The sequence below is a fragment of the Capra hircus genome, chromosome 18, assembly GCF_001704415.2.
Source record: "Capra hircus breed San Clemente chromosome 18, ASM170441v1, whole genome shotgun sequence".
Classification (NCBI taxonomy): domain Eukaryota; kingdom Metazoa; phylum Chordata; class Mammalia; order Artiodactyla; family Bovidae; genus Capra; species Capra hircus.
Window position 1 is genome coordinate 10,939,918 of NC_030825.1, and position 20,411 is coordinate 10,960,328.

The 20,411-nt window shown below is 48.0% G+C and overlaps 1 protein-coding gene across 2 annotated transcripts in view; it reads left to right on the forward strand.

The window, feature by feature from the left end:
* Positions 1-20,411, forward strand: part of CDH13 (cadherin 13) — a 1,049,904-nt gene that overhangs the window by 444,081 nt on the left and 585,412 nt on the right. The window lies entirely within an intron of this gene.

Consider the following 20,411-nt stretch of genomic DNA (forward strand, 5'->3'; position numbering starts at 1 on the left):
TGCATCCAGAGTACATACTCAGATGCGCACAGCTGTTGAGGCTGGACTACACATGTGTGTTACAAAAACAAGCCCATCCGTAGCACTCTGCAAGACGCCTCCAGGTGTTCAGAAGTAGCTCTTTACCATGAATATTTTATCAATGCCAGAGCAGATAGAGGAAAATTGTATCCATTATAATCCCATCACCGTCACACGTGGTTGAATGGGCCTCTGACTGAAGAATCTAAATATGTTTAAAACATTTTTTACCTCCAGCGAAACCAGCAAGTCCTGATTTGTGTTGTTTCTGCTTCTGCTTGATTCATGAAATATTTCAGAAGCAATTTCATCTTGGAAGCATGATTTGGCAAATTTTCATCCCAAGCATTTTCTTTTGTTTCTTATAATTATTATATTTTTAACTAGTGGTTCTATCATGGGGAAATTGATGTTTTAGAGTAAGTGATAGAATATGTCTGTTGGGGGAGTTGTTTTACTTGTGTTTTATTTCTAAATTCAACTTTTCAAAGAAAAATAACAACTAGCAGAAAGGAAAGTTTATTTTTAAAAATGTGTTCTGTTGGGGTGACCCCTCAGCTGTGACAGAGCAAGGTCAAGGGCAAGATCAGATCCCAGAATTTTACTTAAAACCACTCAGGGTCTTCTCCTGGCCCTCAGGATTCAGAGAAGTCCTGTGTGTGTGGAAGAGGTGTGGCCTCTCCTCTCCTTCCAGCCTTTTCTTAAGCCGCACTCTCCCTGCCCCCACCCTTCTGGTCCCTGGCCACGTTCTGCCTCTGTGCCCTTTCGTCTGCTGTCCTCCTGGCCTGGAACTCTCTCTCTTCCTTGTTTCCCTGGAGGTTCGAACCCCACTTGGCCTTCAGGTCTCAGCTCAACTCATTTCTTCCAGAAAGCGATAGTCTTATACTGGGTGGTCCGAAGGGTGAATATTCTAAAAAGATCCCATAGATTCACTTGATGCACAAAACACTGAACCCCCTAGGATGAAAGAATCCAAACAGTGTGGCCATTGTCTTGCTGTAGAAACTGTGTCTCTCTGGTGGAGGAGGTCAGTGTCCAATCATAGACATCGTATGCACATACTTATCCGACATGGCTGTGCAGCAAATACCCTGAACCAGGCCCTACGCCGAGCCCCTTCCCCAGATTAGCCTAATTCTTACATTAGCCCTATATTAATTTAATAATTCTTTTATTTAATAAATACTTTAACAATACTTTTTGGACTCCTCCTATAATGCCCGGCCTTGTACTGGGAACCAGGTGACACAGCAACAAATGAGAAAGCAGTGTTGCCTGACCTCATGGAGCTGCTGGTCTGTGCAGAAGCAGACAGTGAGAAACCCTGAATGGATTTGTAATCGATCGGAACGCTGAAAGGTGTGCTTTGAATATAGAGGGCAGGCCCCCAGGAACCCCTGCAGCGGGAGAGACTGAAGAAGGCCAGAAGGGATGCTCGAGCTGCGAGTAGGTGGCTAGATAAGAGGGAAGGGCCATCCAGGCAGGGGACGGGAGAGATGATGAGGGACAGCTCTAGGGAAAAGCCCTGAAGTAGGTGTTTGCACCCGAGGATGCTGAGGCAGCTCGCGTGGCAGAAGCAGAGCCAGGAGGACACCGAGGGCACCTACAGCTAGAGGCATCATTGGGAGCCAAGCCTGCGGGCCCTTCCATCTCTGTAACATTGGTGCCTTCATCCTTTCAAAAAGGGAAGCAAACAGTTGCATCAATGAGACGAAAGAATGTTCTGAAAGATCTATTGGCTGCTGGACAGAGAACTTCTGGAGTCACCGCTCTAATTGCAAACTCCTTTGGTAAAACCTTCTTTTTCTCTATTGATTGTTTTGACCAAAGCCATTTCTTTTTTACCCTAAGAATAGTTAATAAAAATGACTGTCACGTGCATTCCCCTCCTGAGCAGGGGTTGAACTTATTTTTTATTTTGTTCCCCTGTCCTTTTTTAAATTGTTATTTTATTTTAAATTAATTTAATTGGAGGCTAATTACTTTACACTATTGTAGTGGTTTTTGCCATACATTGACATGAATCAGCCATGGGTGTACATGTGTTCCCCATCCTGAAGCCCCCTCACACCGCCCTCCCCATTTCATCCCTCAGGGTCATCCCAGTGCACCAGCCCTGAGCGCCCTGTCTCATGCATAGAACCTGAACTGGCAATCTATTTCACATATGCTAATGTACATGTCACATGCATTTTTCTTGGAGCTTCCCTGGTGTCTCAGCTGGTAAAGAATCTGCCTGCAATGCAGGAGACCCCAGTTCAATTCCTGGGTTGGGAAGATCCCCTGGAGAAGGGAACATCTACCCACTCCAGTACTCTGGCCTGGAGAATTCCATGGACAGAAGAGCATGTTTATTGGGAAATTAATACTTCCTTGGTACTAATCATTGTGTTGCTCTGCCATGGACCTTCACATTGTGAGGTTTCTTATTTCGGGATCAGTTCAGTTCAGTTCAGTTCAGTTCAGTTCAGTCACTCAGTCGTGCCTGACTGTTTGCAACCCCATGAATCATAGCACTCCAGGCCTCCCTGTCCATCACCAACTCCCGGAGTTCACTCAAACCCATGTCCATCGAATCAGTGATGCCATCCAGCCATCTATCTCATCCTCTGTTATCCCCTTCTCCTCCTGCCCCCAATCCCTCCCAGCATCAGGGTCTTTTCCAATGAGTCAACCCTTCTCATGAGGTGGCCAAAGTACTGGAGTTTCAGCTTCAATATCAGTCCTTCCAATGAACACCCAGGACTGATGTCCTTTAGGATGAACTGGTTGGATCTCCTTGCAGTCCAAGGGACTCTCAAGAGTCTTCTCCAACACCACAGTTCAAAAGCATCAATTCTTCAGCACTCAGCTTTCTTCACAGTCCAACTCTCACATCCATACATGACCACTGGAAAAACCATAGCCTTGACTAGATGGACCTTTGTTGGCAAAGTAATGTCTCTGCTTTTGAATATGCTATCTAGGTTGGTCATAACTTTCTTTCCAAGGAGTAAGCATCTTTTAATTTCATGGCTGCAATCACCCTCTGCAGTGATTTGGGAGCCCAAAAAAATAAAGTCTGACACTTTCCACTGTTTCCCCCTCTATTTCCCATGAAGTGATGGGACCGGATGCCATGATCTTCATTTTCTGAATGTTGAGCTTTAAGCCAACCTTTTCACTCTCCACTTTCACTTTCATCAAGAGGCTTTTGAGTTTCTCTTCACTTTCTGCCATAATGGTGGTGTCATCTGCATATCTGAGGTTATTGATATTTCTCCCGGCAATCTTGATTCCAGCTTGTGCTTCTTCCAGTCCAGCGTTTCTCATGATGTACTCTGCATAGAAGTCCCCGATAGTGACACTACTGGAGAAACTGCTTCTGATGTCACTGGTAGTCACTTCTAGAGAAGCAGGTCTGCACCCATTTCTCCCAGCTGCACACCAGCAGGCCTTGGCAAGCAGGGATGGTGGCATCGTTTACAGCAGCATGTGGGCTTCACCCCACCCTAGGAGCCCACCAGCCATCACCTCCCCATCCCAGCTCAGCTTTAAAATTAGCTCCAGAACACACACTTCCAAACTAATGGACAATTTCTACGTCACCACATTTTATTGCCAGCATAACTCTGTCCTATAAACCTGCAACAGATGACTCAGCTCAACTGATATTTGGCCTCCAGAATATCGGGGAAAGAGCTGGAAACAACACAAACTTAGTGTGTTAGCCCTCCAGCCTCCTAAATTTCCTGCTGAAAGTTTGGTATTTATGGTCTGTCCTTCCTTTAAGTAGGCAGGCTTCAGCGCCAGGAGGTAATAAAGCAGACTTTAAATTTCACCCCAGGTACAGAAAGCTGGCTGAACCCTGCGTTTGACTGCATATGAAATGCGAACCCTCCTCTTTTCAGCACAATGAGATCAGCCACCAGAATGGAATAAATTGGAGATTGATTTCTGCTGCCCCATTCATTTGCAGAAATTTGCAGACAATTAAACTGTCCCCCTGCAGACAGGTAGAGCGTGCTCCTTTTAGCCTGATGCTGATGAGATTTGCTGCCCATCCTCTGCGAAGGTTAGGGTTGTGATTCTCCAGGTCTGACTGAGTAAGGAACTCTCTCCAGGCACAGCCTGGACCGGGCAGGCTCTGGGGTCACAGAGGCCTGAGTTCCCATCTCTCACTCAAGCCCTCAGAGACTTTAGAGTCTCTTGTGTCTTTGGATGTCAGGAAAATAGGCATGGTGCTTCTACTTACAAGTTGTTGAATGGATTGAATGAAGTAATGTCACAGTGTGCCAAGGGCAGTGCTGGCACATGGCAGCTACTCACTCAGTGGTAGTGTTTCCTTTGGCAGACTCACTGAGTCTGCCCAGATGCCAAGCATATCTTAGGATTAGAAAGGTAAGAAAGAAACAGGCTATGACCTTCAGACTTGTGTCCAGAACCCAAGCATCAAACTCTTCAAAAGAATCGTTCTCAGGACCCTTCAACTGTTATAGCCACGCGTTCCGGGAAACAAACTCACTCAGAAGGACAATGCAGATAGTGAAATGCAGTTTATTACACCGGCGGGCCAAGGCAGAGCCTCCTCTTAGCCAAGGACCCTGATCAGCATTTGTGAAAATCTTTTATACCCCATGTGTACGGATCCGAACCCACCACCCCAATTTCCTTGAGACTTACATAAACCAAAGGAAGGGTAAATACAATCACAATAACCCCATTATTCAAGTGTTATCAAGTGTTAGGTGTTCAAACAGTTAATAATCAATAAGCCTGCGGTTACACTCTGATAGATACAGAAAGAATTTATGACCTGTCCGGAGGCAGGGGTGATTAGAGTATGTTTTCTCTCAGGCGATGAGTAGCCTGGATGTGATCTTCAAGATCCCCCTGTCCAGAGGGGGCCCTGTCCTTCTATCGTAGGTTCCATAGGCACTAAGCACAGAGTCCAGAGTCCGTTGGAGATGCAGCTGAGCATGATTAGCATGGACAGGCCTAAGGATGAGGTCCAGGCGCTATGAATTCCTTCTTCCTTCCCCCCTCTTGATGCTCTTGGTTTCCATAATGAGCATCATTCATTGATATATATTTCACCTTAGTCCTCCGGCCACCCACATGAGAGAACGCTATCAACCTCTGGGTTACAAAATTCACAAGGCGTTGTAAGAACCAGGGCCCACAAAGCAGTATGATTAAGATGACCATAACAACAGTTACAATAGTTTCCCACCAGTCTCCGTTTACCCAGGACAGGACCGAAGTCCAAAAGGGACTGTTTTCATTAGACATGGCTTTCACTTGATTTCGCATATCCTCCAAGGCAGTAGATACATTTCCAGACAGGCCAGGGATATATACACAACATTCGGCTTTAACTGTGTGCAAGTTCCCCTCGGGCTGCTGTGAGTATGTCTAATGCCATCCTATTTTGAATTACTGCCCTCCCCATCTGAATTTGTTCTTCATTCAAAGCTTGAATGGCTTTTGTACTGTCTAAGAGGGCCTGTTTAGTGAAATTAGTTAAGGCCTCTGCCTTAACCATGATATCCGTTGTCCCCATAGAGGGTACCAACAAGGCAGCGAGATAGTCATACCACTGAAACACGGTCCGTGTCCATCCTGCATGCAGATAGGGCAGGTTTACTGCAGGTTGGTGTAGGCTAGGCTTAATACTGCCATGGGCAAAAGCAAATCCTAGTGTGCACCACCCTACCCAGCCAACTGGGAACCACGGCCATAAGTTAAGCCCATAGAGCCACTGGGCTCCCAGTGGATTCCCGTTCGGGGCTACCCAGTGGATTCCAGGATTATATTTCCAGTTGGAACTGGGCCACTGAACAGATCGATTGGGGTGATAAGTAACATCCAAGATTTGTTTACATTGTTCAGGGGACAAATAACCCATATATTTTAATTCTTTTGGGTCTAGGGGGCGGTCTCCAAATCGAAATCTGTTTTCTTTTTGTTCCCAGCAAGTAGTAGCAGGAACAATTAACTGTCCTTTCTCAGGAGTCATCCAGAAATATTTATCCCAGACCTGATAGTATTGCTCAAGGTACCGGGAGGCCTGGCCCCCTTTTGTAAGGGAGTGCTTCTCCTTTTTATTTCTCATATATGAGGTGTAAGCCCTTGTTACCTCCATAAGACTAGCGTTCATGTTAAATGTAACCCCATGTCCCAGGCCCATTGATGGCTTTTTCTTACACCAGGAGAGCAAAGAAAGGTTATGATTGGTGAGAGAAAGGAAAGTTTCTTTCTGTTGTTCCAAGAAGGAACACAGTGGTATAAAGTCTCCATAAGGAAGTGGTGACACCCACCAGGGGAGTCCGTCCACTACTGACACGGGCGTAGCCCCACATGCCCAACAATTGGAGGAGCTGTGGAAGTCCGCGTAAGAATGTGCCCACGAGATGAAGACGTTGTCCTGTGCAGGAACAGTGGTCAGGTTCAGAATTGCATTGGTGAGGCCGAGTAGCAGGAGTTGTTTACCCAGCTCCATCCTGTAGAGGGCTCGTCCGGGACCTCGTTTTCTTCATCCTCTTCAGAATGATCTTGTTTTCTCATGGGTCGATGGGGTCCTTCTGGGTGGTCCACTCGGCATCTTCTAGGTCAGTGTGGTATGCCTTCTTCGCTCCGGTGCGATGGATCCAAGGGGCAATGCCTGCAACTTTACCTGTGGTAGGGGTGGTTAAAACAACAGAATATGGACCTTTCCATCGGGGGGCTAGTGGGTCATGTTTCCAGTCTTTCACCCATACCTGGTCCCCTGGTATAAACTCATGCATTTGCTCCCCCAAGGGGAATGGTATTCTTTCTTGCACAAACTTAGTTACTTGATTAATTACCTTACCTAGTTGTTCCATCTGCTGTGATATCCCGTCTCCTCTTACCTGAAGTAAATCAGTTGTTACCTGTCTTATTACGGGAGGAGGCCTCCCATATACAGTTTCGTAGGGAGAGTAGCCGTGGGACCATGGGGTCACCCTGAGTTTGAGCAAGGCTGTGGGAAGCACATCTACCCGGGAGCAGTCAGTTTCTATAATCCATTTAGAAAGTGTCTCCTTTAGGGTCCGGTGAGTTCATTCTACCATTCCGGAGCTCTGAGGCCAGTAGGCAGTGTGCAGCTTCCATTTATATTCACAGCTTTACTTACTTGTTATGAAGACTGGCCGTTATCTGATCCTGTGCTGGTGGGGAATCCAAATCGAGGAACTATTTCCCTAAGCCGGCTCCGAGCCACTTCTGATGCTCTTTCAGTTTGGGTGGGGAAGGCCTCCACCCATCCTGAGAAAGTGCATACCAAGACCAACAGAAAACGAAGATGGCGTTATGGTTTCATCTCAGTGAAGTCCACTTCCAGATGTTCAAAAGGAAGGGCACCTTTTAATTGGATGCCTGGGGGTTTGGGTCTGCGCCGTGGAGCGGCGTTAATCTGAGAGCAGGTGTTGCAATTTTGGGATTCCGTTGCCCACTCCAGTATTCTTGCCTGGAAAATCCCATGGATGGAGGAGGCAAGTAGGCTACAGTCCATGGGGTCGCAGAGTCAGACACGACTGAGCTACTTCACTTTCACTTTCTACATAGAGAGGAGAGGCGAGGAGCCAGAAAATACCTTCCGATCAGTTCCTCCAATTTGTCATGTCCTAGGTGAGTCGTATGATGAGCTTGGCTCATCAGAGCGGGGGCCAGCTCTTCAGGCACTAGTAGCTTACCGCCTGGAAGCTCCCACCATCCTTTGTCTGTTTCGGAGGCTCCCTCCGCTCCAGCTAGTTGGTTTTGAGCCTCAGTGTATGTTGGGGAGTCTGGGGCCAGCTCGAGTAGCTCAACTAGGACAAATGTTCTCATGGGGATTTCCTCGATTCCTTTCTGACTTCGCCTGCCCGTCTGGTGGTCTCATCAGCCAGCCTATTTCCTCGAGCCTGGGGGGTGTCTTCCTTCTGGTGCCCACAGCAGTGCATGACTGCTAACTCCGTGGGGCTCCAGAGAGCGTCTAGCAGAGTCAGGATCTCCTCCTTATTCTTAATGCCCTTTCCACTGGCCATTAGAAGGCCTCTCTCCCGGTGTAGCGCCCCATGTACGTGGAGTATAGCAAAAGCACGCCGGGAGTCGGTGTAGACGTTCACTCTCTTACCCTTTGACAATTGCAGCGCCCGGGCTGAGGCCCATAACTCTGCCTGTTGGGCTGACCAGTGCTGTGGTAAGGAACTGGCCTTGACAACAGTCCTCTCTGTGGCTACAGCATAGCCTGACAGTTGCCGTCCTAGCTTCACCAGGCTGGTGCCATCAGTATACAGAGTCCAGTCAGGATTTGAAATTGGCCTGTCTCGGAGGTCTGGACGGCTAGCATAGACCTCCTCTAAGACTTTTTGCAGTTGTGGGTAGGTCCACTTTCTCCCGTTGGGAGAAGCGTTGCTAGGTTTAAACCCCAGCAAGGCTCGATACGGAGGTTGGGGTTTTCACATAGCAGTCCCTGCTATTGACTAATCCGGGAATTTGACAGCCATTTGTGGGGGTCTCCTCGAAGGAGGGTGTTGACTGCATGTGGGACTTTTACGATCAGGTCCTGGCTGAAAGTCAGCTTTGTGGCTTCTTGTAACAGTAAGGCGAACGCAGCCACTGCCCGCAGGCAGCTAGGCCCCCCGGTGGCAACATTATCAAGTCACTTTGAAAGGTAAGCTATCGGCCTGTCCCATGTTCCCAAAGTTTGAGTCAAAACCCCCATGGCTGTTTCATCTTTCTCGGTCACATATAAGGTGAATGATTTGGTGAGGTCTGGCAATCCCTAGGCGGGGGCAGAGGTGATTGCTAGTCTTAGCTCCTCAAAGGCTTTCTGCTGTTTCTCAGTCCAACTTACTGGATTTTCTTCAGGCCCTGCCAGGAGCTCAAATAGGGACTGGGCTATTTGAGAATACCTTGGAATCCAAATCCTACAGAATCCAGTGGTCCCTAGGAACTCCCTGACTTGCTGCCAAGTCTTAGGCATAGGGAGCCTCAAAATTACTTCTTTTCTAGATTGGTCTAGCAACCTTGTGCCTTCCCTTAGGACAAACCCCAAATACCTTACCTCCTCTTTGCAGATTTGTGCCTTTTTCCTCGACACTCGGTATCCCGCTTCTGCCAGCAATTGGAGGAGCGCTGGGGTCCCTTCCCAGCATTCCTCCCAGGTCTCAGTGGCCAGCAACAGGTCGTCCACATATTGCAGGAGCCAACATCCATACCTTTCAGGCTGGAAAGGTTCCAGGTCTGAGGCCAAGGCTTCTCCAAAGATGGTGCATTCTTGAACCCTTGTGGGAGGCGGGTCCAAGTGAGCTACTGCTTATTGCCTCTGATTGGGTCCTCCCATTCAAAGGCAAGGATGGGTTGTGACGCAGGTGCTGGGCGAATACAGAAAAAGGCACCTTTGAGGTCTAAGCAAATAGGGGTTTGAGACAGTCAGGTGCAGAGTTACAGTGGCCTGATTAACCAAGCTGAGATCCTGTCCGGGCCTATAGCCTTGTCCTCCTTCCTTCTTTACCGGTAAGACTGGTGTGCTCCAGGCTGACTGACATTCCACCAGGATGCCTGCCTGTTTTAGCTTGCTGATGGGAGACAGAATCCTGGTTCAGGCTTCTGTGGGTATTGGGTGTTGACGCTTTCTCACCAGGGGGAGAGAAAGCCCCTATTATTACAGGGGCTTGGTGTCTAGCTAGCCCAGAGGGCTTATCTTCAGCCCAGACCTCAGGGAACAGCTGAGTAAGCCTTCTCTCCAACTCTGTTGCCTGGTCTTGTTTATCTCCAGGGGGCTCATGTAGCCTCCATTCGTCTTGAGGGGGCACAGAGAGGGAGAGTAAGTAGGTTGTAGTCCCCACCTGAAAAGTGGGCCTTTCTTCAGGAGAAAAAGTCACTTGTGCTCCCAGTTTGGAGAGTAAGTCTCTCCCCAGCAGGGGTACTGGGCACTCAGGGATATAGAGAAACTCATGAGTCACTTGGTGACCCCCCATCTGACATTTCCTGGGCTGGCAAAATGACTTAACCATTTCTTCTCCCGAAGCCCCAGTTACGGCGGTGGTCCTTTTAGACAGTGGTGCCACGGGTTTAGTTACCACGGACAATTCTGCCCCGGTGTCCACCATAAAGTCAATGTCTTGGTCCCCAGTTTTTAAAGTTACCATGGGCTCTCGGGGACCTGATGTCTTTGAGCCCTGGCATCCCTATTCATTCTCTATGTTAGTGAGTTTTGCAACCAGGAGGGGTTTATTCTCCCTTCTTCCTTCTGGGCACTCATTCTTCCAATGACTGAACCCACAGCATCGGGCGCATTCATGTGGCTGTAATGGAGCCTGTGGCTTCCATTGGGACTGGTTGGAGGGCTGTCCTGACCTTGAAGCTGGGGAGGTTTCTTTGCTTTAGCGGTGGAAAAGTCTTCAGAAGACTTTCCAAGTGCAGCAGCCAACATTGCAAACCTCTCGCCTGTTCTCCTCTGTTCATCTTTATAGCTTTTCTCGTATTTCTTTTCTATTTCCGTGTCCCTGTTCCGGAACACCTTACCTGCTATTTCAGTCAGCTGAGAACTAGACATGGATTGAACTCCCTCAGTCTTTTGAATCTTTCATTTTATGTCAGGACATGCTTGCAAGATAAATGCTGAATTGATAACTATCTGGGAGCCCGTAGCTTCAGGATCTACGGGCGTATAGAGTCTGTAGGCCTCACAAAGTCTCGTAAAATTCGGAAGGTGACTTGTTTCCCTTCTGAACTATTCCGGCCAGTTTTGACATGTCCATTGGCCTCCGGGCTCCCCTTTTAAGTCTTTGTGTAATCACCGTCTGATATCTGTCTAACTGGATTTTTCCTTCTTCTGTATTATAGTCCCAGTTAGGTCTGTCAGTACGGAAGTCTTGCTCTATCCACCTCTCTGGGTTAGCAGTGCCCTCAGGAACCATCTCCTGTAGCCATTTCCTCGCCTCAGTGTTGATCCTATATCTCTCTTCTGTACTGAAGAGGGATGCTAGTAATTGCATTATATCGTCCCAGGTTGGTCGATGAGTGCGGAAAATAGTCTCCACTAGTCTAGCCATGCCCTGGGGTTCCACCGAGTAAGAGGGGGTGTGTTTTTGCCAGTTCAGTATATCAGTTGATGAAAAGGGCTGATAGTAACAGGTTACAGGAGCTTGGTGATGGTTACCGTCCTCCCCTGTCATTGGGGGTTGCTGAGCTTCTCTGAGGGGCATCTGCAAGGGTATTCTTTCCTCTGGCTCTTTGGCTGAACAGAGCCTTTGTTTAATTCCAGTGGTTCCTCCCCCTTGTCCGGGAGCACTTACCAGGAGTGGAGGGTAGAGTTTAGGGAACGCAGTGGCAGCATCCGGGCTGGTAGAGTCCAATGGGCTCATTGTCCTTCCAGCTGAGGCTGGAGCCTGCCAGGGGTTGGAGGGGGCGGCTCTACAACCTATGGAGCTGTCAGGACTGTTGAAGAGTCCGGGAGGCTTACCGGTCTCGGGCTGGTTCCTCCGATTGGGCCTCCGGTGGCCGCGGTGTTACAAGCTGGCAGAACCATCATCCAATATGGCGGCGGTGGAAGCTCATCTCCTTCAGGGTCCTGTAAAATTTCCTCCTCATCCTTGATTACTTTTTGGGCCATCAAGATTTTTCCTTCCCCACCATGAGCGTAAAAACGGGCCCATCTGTGGGGGGGGCGGGGAGGGTCTTGGGCTATTCCCAGCCAAGAGTCTATGTACGGGAACTGGGGTGTCCGGGCTTTCCCGTAACTATAGCATAGACTGCCTTTATGAGATTTAAGTCCACAGTTCCCTCTGGTGGCCAGCCAACTCCCATTGAAGGCCATTTGACTTCACAAAGGTTACAGAGCCGGCCGGGCATCATTTTCCTCCCATAGTCTCCATCAAATCCTTTCTTAAAATTCTTAATCATATTCTCCAATACAGTGGCCTTAGATCCGCTTCCTCCCATTTTCTAACCTCTGGATTCCCACGTCCCAGGGCCTTCCCGAGAAGCCAGTCTACCTGTTTCCACTGGCAGGGGAGGTGACGGGTCACACAGCAGACGGGTACCTCCTGGGGGAGGGCAGAATATGAGCACGGGGAGATTGATACCCTCTTTCTAAAACTCTGTGGTGCCAGCTCAGCACGTTCCCTAAGACAGCGTGGACGCACCTCCTGACTGGCTTTCTTAAACCCTAAGTTCCCTTTCTTTATCCCTGGCACGGCCTTCGACCTGAGTTCCGAGCAGCTATTGTCGCTACCCTAAACCAGTTTCCTATGCCTCTTCCTTCTGGTCCCTCCCAGGGCGGTGATCAGGCCCCCTCTTCCACCCTATCGGGTGGGCTCCTCCCCACCTGAGCACTCAGTTCCTTTGCTGCCGTTCACTACCTGCCAAAGCAAAGAAACCCAGCGTTGAGAGGCTGAATTCTTCCAGAGGGGTGAGGGGCCTTCCCCGCTTTAGGAGATTCAAGCTACAAAGCCTCGGGGTGGCCTCAAATGAGACCTGTCTCCTCAAAGCGAGGAGTTTCCCGGCCAACGCACCAAATGTTATAGCCACGCGTTCCAGGAAACAAACTCACTCAGAAGGACAATGCAGATAGTGGAGTGTGGTTTATTACACCACACTACCTGACTCTGCCTGAGACTAAGGCAGAGTCTCCTCTTAGCCAAGGGCCCTGACCAGCATTTGTGAAAATCTTTTCTACCCCATGTGTACGGATCCCAACCCACCACCCCAATTTCCTTGAGACTTACATAAAACAAAGGAAGGGTAAATACAATCACAATAACCCCATGATTCAAGTGTTATCAAGTGTTAGGTGTTCAAACAGTTACTAATCAACAAGTCTGCGGTTACACTCCGATAGATACAGAAAGAATTTATGACCTGTCCGGAGGCAGGGGTGATTAGAGTATGTTTTCTCTCAGGCGATGAGTAGCCTGGATGTGATCTTCAAGATCCCCCCCGTCCAGAGGGGGCCCTGTCCTTCTATCGTAGGTTCCATAGGCACTAAGCACAGAGTCCAGAGTCCGTTGGAGAGGTGGCCGAGCATGATCACCATGAACAGGCCTATTCAGACGGGGTCCAGGCCCTATGAATCCCTTCTTCACAACCAGACACGGAATTCAGACCCAAAGCAAGAAACCAGTCAAGGCTCCTCGCTGCCCCTGAAGCACATCTGGCCTTCTCTTCAGGGTCAACAGAACTGTCCACCCTCGGGCGGTGCTGACACCCCAGTCTGCTGGTGCTGCCCCTCCTCCACCCCTGCTTCAGCCAGAGCGCTGCTTCCAGCTTCTGCAGTACTTTGCCCTGATAAAATAGCTTCTCCTAGCACATAATTTTGCCCCAAATTTACCAGGTAGGAGACAGAACAAAGCCAGTGGCTTGTGGCTTCTTTGCAAAGTTGTTGCTATTTTCCCCTCTCATTTATAACCTAAATGCTGAGACAGGAACTGGGAGGGTAGAGGGAGGGGCGGGGACACATGTCTTCTCTGGCCGCTGGCTGCCCCTCCGGTGCTGGCCCATGAAGGCCCTCTGGCAGGCAGCGGGGCAGGTCCAAGCTGCTGTCTGGCCTGGGTTCAGCGTGAAGAAAGCAGGACCATGTCTGTCAAATGACACCGCTTTCTTGGCGTGGCTCACGGAAGACTTTTCAGCCTTCCGCTGGGTGTGTGGGCAGGGGCAGTGATAGCCAACACACGGAGCGCGGCGCCCACGGTTCAGTGCCAGTCCGTCCCCTTCACATTCGGAGCCCCAGCCCAGTTAGTCTCTGCTCTGGACAGCTCGGCTTGACGGGGTCCTGGATGGCTTCCCTGGGGACAAGCCTTGTGACTCAGATCTGTGTGCAGAAGCTTCACTGGGGAGGGGTGTCTGCATCCACACAGAGACGAGGACAGCGGGAGGGCAGTGGGAGGAGAGGAACTGAGGAGTGAGGACCGCAGTCACAGGGAGGCTCAGCCAGCCTGGGGCCTGCGGGCAGTCTAGGTGCTTGTGGGCGTGCTCCCGCGGAGGCCAGGGAGTGGGCTGTACATACGACTTACCAAAACGGCGTCCCTTCCTGCCACACGATCTTCCCATCAGCTAGAAATGGAAATGGAGTCCGTGAAAACACACCGTTATGAAATGTCCTGAGAAGAAAATGTATACAGACAGGAAGCAGATTCACGGTTGCCAGCAGCTGGGGTGCAGAATAGGGGAGTGAGTGAGCATACAGGACGAGGCTGATGGAAGTGTTCTAAAATTAGTTTGTGATGATTGCACAACTCAGTAAACTTCCTGATAATTAGTGCATTGCACCCTTATGATGGGTGACTGTAAATGTATGTAAATTGTACTCAGATAATAGTAATATATTAAACATATTGTGGGGAGGAAGGAGGTAGAGGGGCTCCAGCCAGGGAGAGTTGAACCTGACTCTCCTTTCCCCAAATTAAAGCTCAGATTTGCATTTTAGGAGGAATTTCAAAAGCTGTGAAGACAGGATTTGAAAAAGAAAGAAATTCAACAAACATTTCTTTACTTTATCTCTTAAAACCTGTTTCTCACATAGAAGCCAGCATGAAATATGTGTGTGTCTATTTTAATTGTAAGTGGGCTCATGTCATTCTTCAGCTTAAATCCTTCCCACATAAACAAATAAAAACACCTTCCCATGACTCATGCTTCACGCAGAGTTAAAGCCTCATTCCTCTCAACTGTCTGCATAGCTGGCCATCCAGGATCCAGATTCCCTTTACCGGCCCCTTGGGCTGTCTCCTCTGCTCCCCCAGGCCATGCGGGCTGCCTCCCTGCAGCTCACAAGTGCCAGGGTTCCTGCTGCTGGCATGTGCCCACACAGCATCTCCTTCCTTCCTCCTGCAAGGCCACCTTCCCAGTGCCCCTTCCCCTCTAGAAGGTCAGCTCCACGCCTCTGCCCACTCAGCCCTTTCTGCCTGTCTGTCCTCCTGGACCATGTTTACTGTCTGTCTCCTTCCTCCAGAATGAGAGTGCAGGAGGGCAAGGGACCTCTCTCTCCTGCACTGCACTATCCCAGATGCCAAGAGTTACTCCTGCCAGGAAGCAAGGGACCCATAGAGAGTTTTTGAGGAAATGAATGAATATAAATCTACTCTTCCTCTCCTTGTTAATTCCTCAACCTTCCTGCCTTCCTTCTTCCCTTGGCCTCCACCCTCCCCTCTGTTCCCCGGCCCCTCCCGTGTTCATCAGAGTTGTGGGGACCTCCCCTCTATTTCTAAGGTGCTCTTTGGACTGTGTGATGTGATGCCCCCAGGTAGCATGAAACTTACTTTTAATGCACTGCCAGTTTCTCCCAAGATCGAGAAGTAGGGAGGGAAGCAAATGAGACTGTAAACCCCACTGCCCTGTGATGGAGAGACACGGGCCTGGGTCAGCCCACAGGAGACAAAGGATGTTTATGTCAGGGTGACAATCCCCTGTAATAGAAGGTAGCATGAGTGAGCCTCCCCGAGGACACAGCTCTGCCCATTTGACTTACACAAGGTTGGATGAGGCTGCTGTAGGCCTCCGGCTGTTCCAGGCTCAAAGACCAGACAGATTGTTGGTCACCGACTGCAGGGTTGTAGGGAGGGTCCCATGGGAGGCACATGACTAATCTCTCACTTTCCTTTGCACGCCCCACGTGTGTGTGTGTGTGTGTGTGTGTGTGTGTGTGTGTGTGTGTGTGAGACGCTGTCTGATGGATTCTCAATGTGCGTGAACATGTGCCCATGTGCGTAAGTGTTTGTATTTGGGGAGAGAGAACTTTGATGTCTGTGCGTGTGCCTGGTGGTCTGGAAAGCTGGAAGTGACTGCATGTCTGCAAGCGTCTCTTTAAGGTCTGGCACCAGGCCACTCTCAGCTGACTTACTCACACCTAAAGGGCACTGAGCGCCTCTCTCCGTCTCCTCACCTCCACAGTCCAGCATGAATAAGACCATCCTTCACGTTGTGTTGTTCTTTAGAGAGTGCAGACCACCTCCGTGTGCCGTTTCTCATTTCATTCTGATAACTGAGAACACAAGCCCATTATCCTCGTTTACAGATGAGAACCCCCTCTTAACCCCTCTGAGGCTGATTTCACTCCTGATCCGCTCACTTCCCTCCTCCCTCGGCCATGCACCTCCCCCTGGGGTCACCTCCATTCTGTGTCTTCATTCACCCAGTGCTGTGGCTGCCTTCCTCTCAGTCCAGCACCCTTCCTGGTTTCCCCTTGTACTGGCCAACTTCGTCCCATTTCTTTCCTTTCCATCCATACCAAAATCCTTGCTTCCTCTGACACTGGACCCTGTTTAACACTGCTAAGAGTTGCCCTTCCTAAAGTCATCAGTTACCTGCTCATCCTCAAATCCAGCAGCCCTCTTACAGTATTCAGCCTGTTGGAGGGGATGCCTGCATTGTGTAACACGGCTGTGCACTCCCTCTTTCTCCAACTAGCCCTTCTGTGGCCTTTGGTGGCCTTTTAGAGACCTGCTGGAAGATTGAGTCCCTCCCTTTTCCCTCTCCACATGATCTAGAGAGTGTCAGCTTCTCCTTCACATCTAACCACTTTCGTTCGTGAGCGACTGTGACATTTCTGGTCCTCATTCATCCTTCCCTTCTGAATGCAACTACTGATGTTTATGCAGCCTCTAGGAATCTATGTTGGGTACCCTGAAAGTCAACAAGTCACCAATACCCAGCATCTGTGCCCAGAACTGCCTTTTCCCCCTTTATCCTCTATCTTGTGTTGGCTGACATAAAAAAAAAGAGGCATAACCTAAAAGTGGAGAGGTATGCTTTGTATGGTGGATATTCTTAGGACTTCAAGCCCAGAAGACAGCATCTCGTGTAAAGGCTGAGAAAACTGTTCGGAGGGAAGCCAGGATATAGAGGAGTTTTTGCAACAGCACCAGATAGCTAGAACAAAAGGTTGGTGTTAATAAAAGAAAACTAGACATCTCGAGTTAAGGAATTTGGTGCCTCTCTATGTATGAGAACATGCATAGACGTGGGCTCGCTGAGATCATCCCTTTGAAATGCTCCTCGCCACTGGGGGCCAGTGTCCCGTGTTTTCTCACCCTGAGTTTTCCTCATGCTGTGCCATCCAAGTGACTGCAATATGCCGGCTAGACGCTTTGTTTCCGGATACCGCAGGCAGTGTTTTACCCTTCACTTGGTAACGGCAGCACCAGAAGACAGGGAGCTGTAACAGCCTCTTCTGTAGCCTAGTGTTCTCTTCTTTCCCACACCTCTGTCTCTTCTTCCAGAAACATCTCTTGAATTAGTCACATACTTCACTGCTTCTATCTTGTCTTTCCTTGAGGTTATGGTCACATCATGGTGCATTCAAAGGCTTCACACAATGGACTGACAAACACAAACACACATCGTGAGCCTAGATATGCTCATGGTATCCTGCTGCTGCTGCTGCTGCTGCTGCAGTTAAGTCGCTTCAGTCGTGTCCAACTCTATGTGACCCCATAGATGGCAGCCCACCAGGCTCCCCCGTCCCTGGGATTCTCCAGGCAAGAATACTGGAGTGGGTTTCCATTTCCTTCTCCAATGCATGAAAGGGAAAAGTCAAAGTAAAGCCGCTCAGTCTTGTCCAACTCTTAGCGACCTCATGGACTGCAGCCCACCAGGCTCCTCCATCCGTGGGATTTTCCAGGCAAGAGTGCTGGAGTGGGGTGCCATTGCCTTCTCCGATGGTATCTTGATTGTCAGTCAAATCAGATGCTATGGCTCCTCCATGGTCCTAGTCACAGAGAGTCACTTGGCTTCAGAGCACACAGACAAACTCATTAGCACAGACCTGAACAAAGGTGAACATTTGTCGACAAACCCATAGTTAGTAGATACACGCATAAATCACAGATGAAGACAGATAGATATATGCATAAATCACAAAGGCAGATAGATATATGCATAAATCACAAAGGCAGATAGATATATGCATAAATCACAAAGAAAGACAGAGGAGAAACCACAGTCGTGGACCAGTTTTGTTTTGTTGTTGTTGCAGTCCTTGCCACGGTAAGGCAAATAAGTTAAGAGTTGGAAGAAAAAGGATGCTCTGTGTACCACGGTGAGCTCAGAGAGTCCAGCGCACATGGAGGCTTCTCTATAATCAGTGGGTCACTCCCCACCCCTCCCTTCCAGAAGCTGTTTCCTAACCTGAGACTCAGAGCCTCCTGCTTCTCTTCAAAGGCACTTTAGGCCCAGGGGTTCACACTGTTATTACTACCAAGCTTCAAGGATGTGAGAGTTGAGGAAATGGACTGGCAGCTGTGGGCTTCAGTAGCTGGTGGGCTAGGAGGACACCAGAGGTAGGAATGGGGACTTAGGAACCTGACCACTCTGGTCACCCAACAGGACAAAAGTGCCACCCGTTCACAGGCTCACGAACACCAATGAGTTCTTTATGGTAAACAAGGGAAGGTTTGTTGCTGACAGTGAGTATGCTTTTCATTACTTTGGATACATTTTCACATATCGTCATAATGGAGACTTACTTTTGCTCTATTATAGAGCAGAATCGCTAATCCCCTACATTTGCATAAGACTTTAAATCTTTTCCAACTGCTTTCGTAGGCTTTCTTTCATATAAACCTCAAGATTTTTTATTGTAAATAAGAGTCATATATTGCACATATTTTGCATTATTTTACATGTTTTCTGTTCTTTGCCTAGTCCCTAATAAGCCAACAGAATCTTTGTCGGTGTTATATATCAATGTTTTATGAATATAATCCAGTTCGTTGTTCATCGTCTTCTCAGCGTCCCATTCTCTCTCTCTTCCTCTGCTGTTTTCTGCATGATTGGGTTGGATTACTTATTTATTTAGTTAGTTAGTTGGTGTGTCAGTGGTTTTTTGTTGTTTTCACCCTTCTGAGTCTTTCTGCTGTCTTTTATGTACACATGCTCTAGATTTCTGTCTTTGCTGGCATAGTGAGTCTTTGATCTTCTTAGAAATCAAGCAGTCTTTTACTTGGACTTATTCACTGAGGTTTTGAATATCATTCTTCTATGTTCAGTATAGCTTATATAAATTAGAGGGCAACCAATACGGTATTCTGTATTTTCCTACACATGTTACTTACATATTCTGTCCGCTGGCTAGGTGAATTGAAGCAATTTCTATAACCTCTTGGAACTGGATATTCCTCATTAGTTAGGGAGGGCTAAGAGTTACTTGAGAAGTTTATTACAAATATCAGCAAAGTCACATGTAAAGTGCTAGCACACTTTCCAACACATGTTTAATGGACTGTTGTTATGAAAGTAGTAGTTTGTGGTTGTGATTCTGGAAGCAATCAAATGATGATCACAGCGGTTAGAACATGTCTTCATAACTGCCTTATGGTGACCACCTAGGAGTGTCTTCTGCCGATGGACCCAAATTTAACCCTATCCTGAAACTGAGCATTCAAGCGGTTTGCCACTTTTGCTCTTTATAAATGTCTCACTAAACATCTTCCTGCTTTCAGTTTTTTATTTTTCCTCTTTTGAATTTAGCATTTGGGTGTATTCCTAGGAGTGAAATGATAGAGTGTATAGAGTATAACGTGAGGGGATACGTACATTTGTAAGGTTCTTGATAAATAAATACTGCCTGATCACTTTCTATAAGAATAACATCAGTTGATACTCCAAACAAAATCAAGAGAAAGACTTTATAGAAGCTTTCATAGCCTTTGCTGGTGTTGTTTCCTATTTGACTTTTCTTATATAGAGTTTCCATTAAAATGGTTACACATATGTGTGTGTGTATACTTATGTGTATATATATCACTGTCGTATGATATATACATGTAGATTCACACACATTTTATGAAGCATGGGTCAGTGATGGTATTTAAATATCATTTGCCGCATGATTTTCATAGGAGCCTATTATCCAAAGTTTGAGGTGCTTACTTTTGGTACTAACGCAGATGCTTGCTTTTAGTTATAGCCCTTGAACACCCGTCTAGCCTTTTCTTATCTCTCTTTCAATAAGAGGAAACCTGACACCCACCTAAGTTTCCAGCTCAAATTTTAGAACATCATTGGTCTCAATGTTTATTTTTATGCTTTCCTATTTTTCATGAGAAGCCATACTAGTAGTGTATTTAAAATAATGACACAGGTTCCTTTTTTTTTGCAGCTGTTTATTTAACTTAAAAGGTGAGTTACAGATAGGCCAGAAATTCTCACAGTATCGTCCCAGTGATTGAAATTTGCGGCACACTGTGTAGGGAGTGAGTTCCAGGAGTAGACCCGCTAATGAAAACAAATGGCCTTTGAAAGAACATCGGCCAACATTCTCCATAATGCCGGACATAGTTTGGGTGTTGAGATTGTTCTTCATCCCTTTTCACTTGTGAATGTGAGGACCACACAGTTGACCATGAGGAGAGTCACTTTTGTATCCAGCAAAAGTTCTGTGGGTTAGTGACCAAGCAAGTCATCTCCTC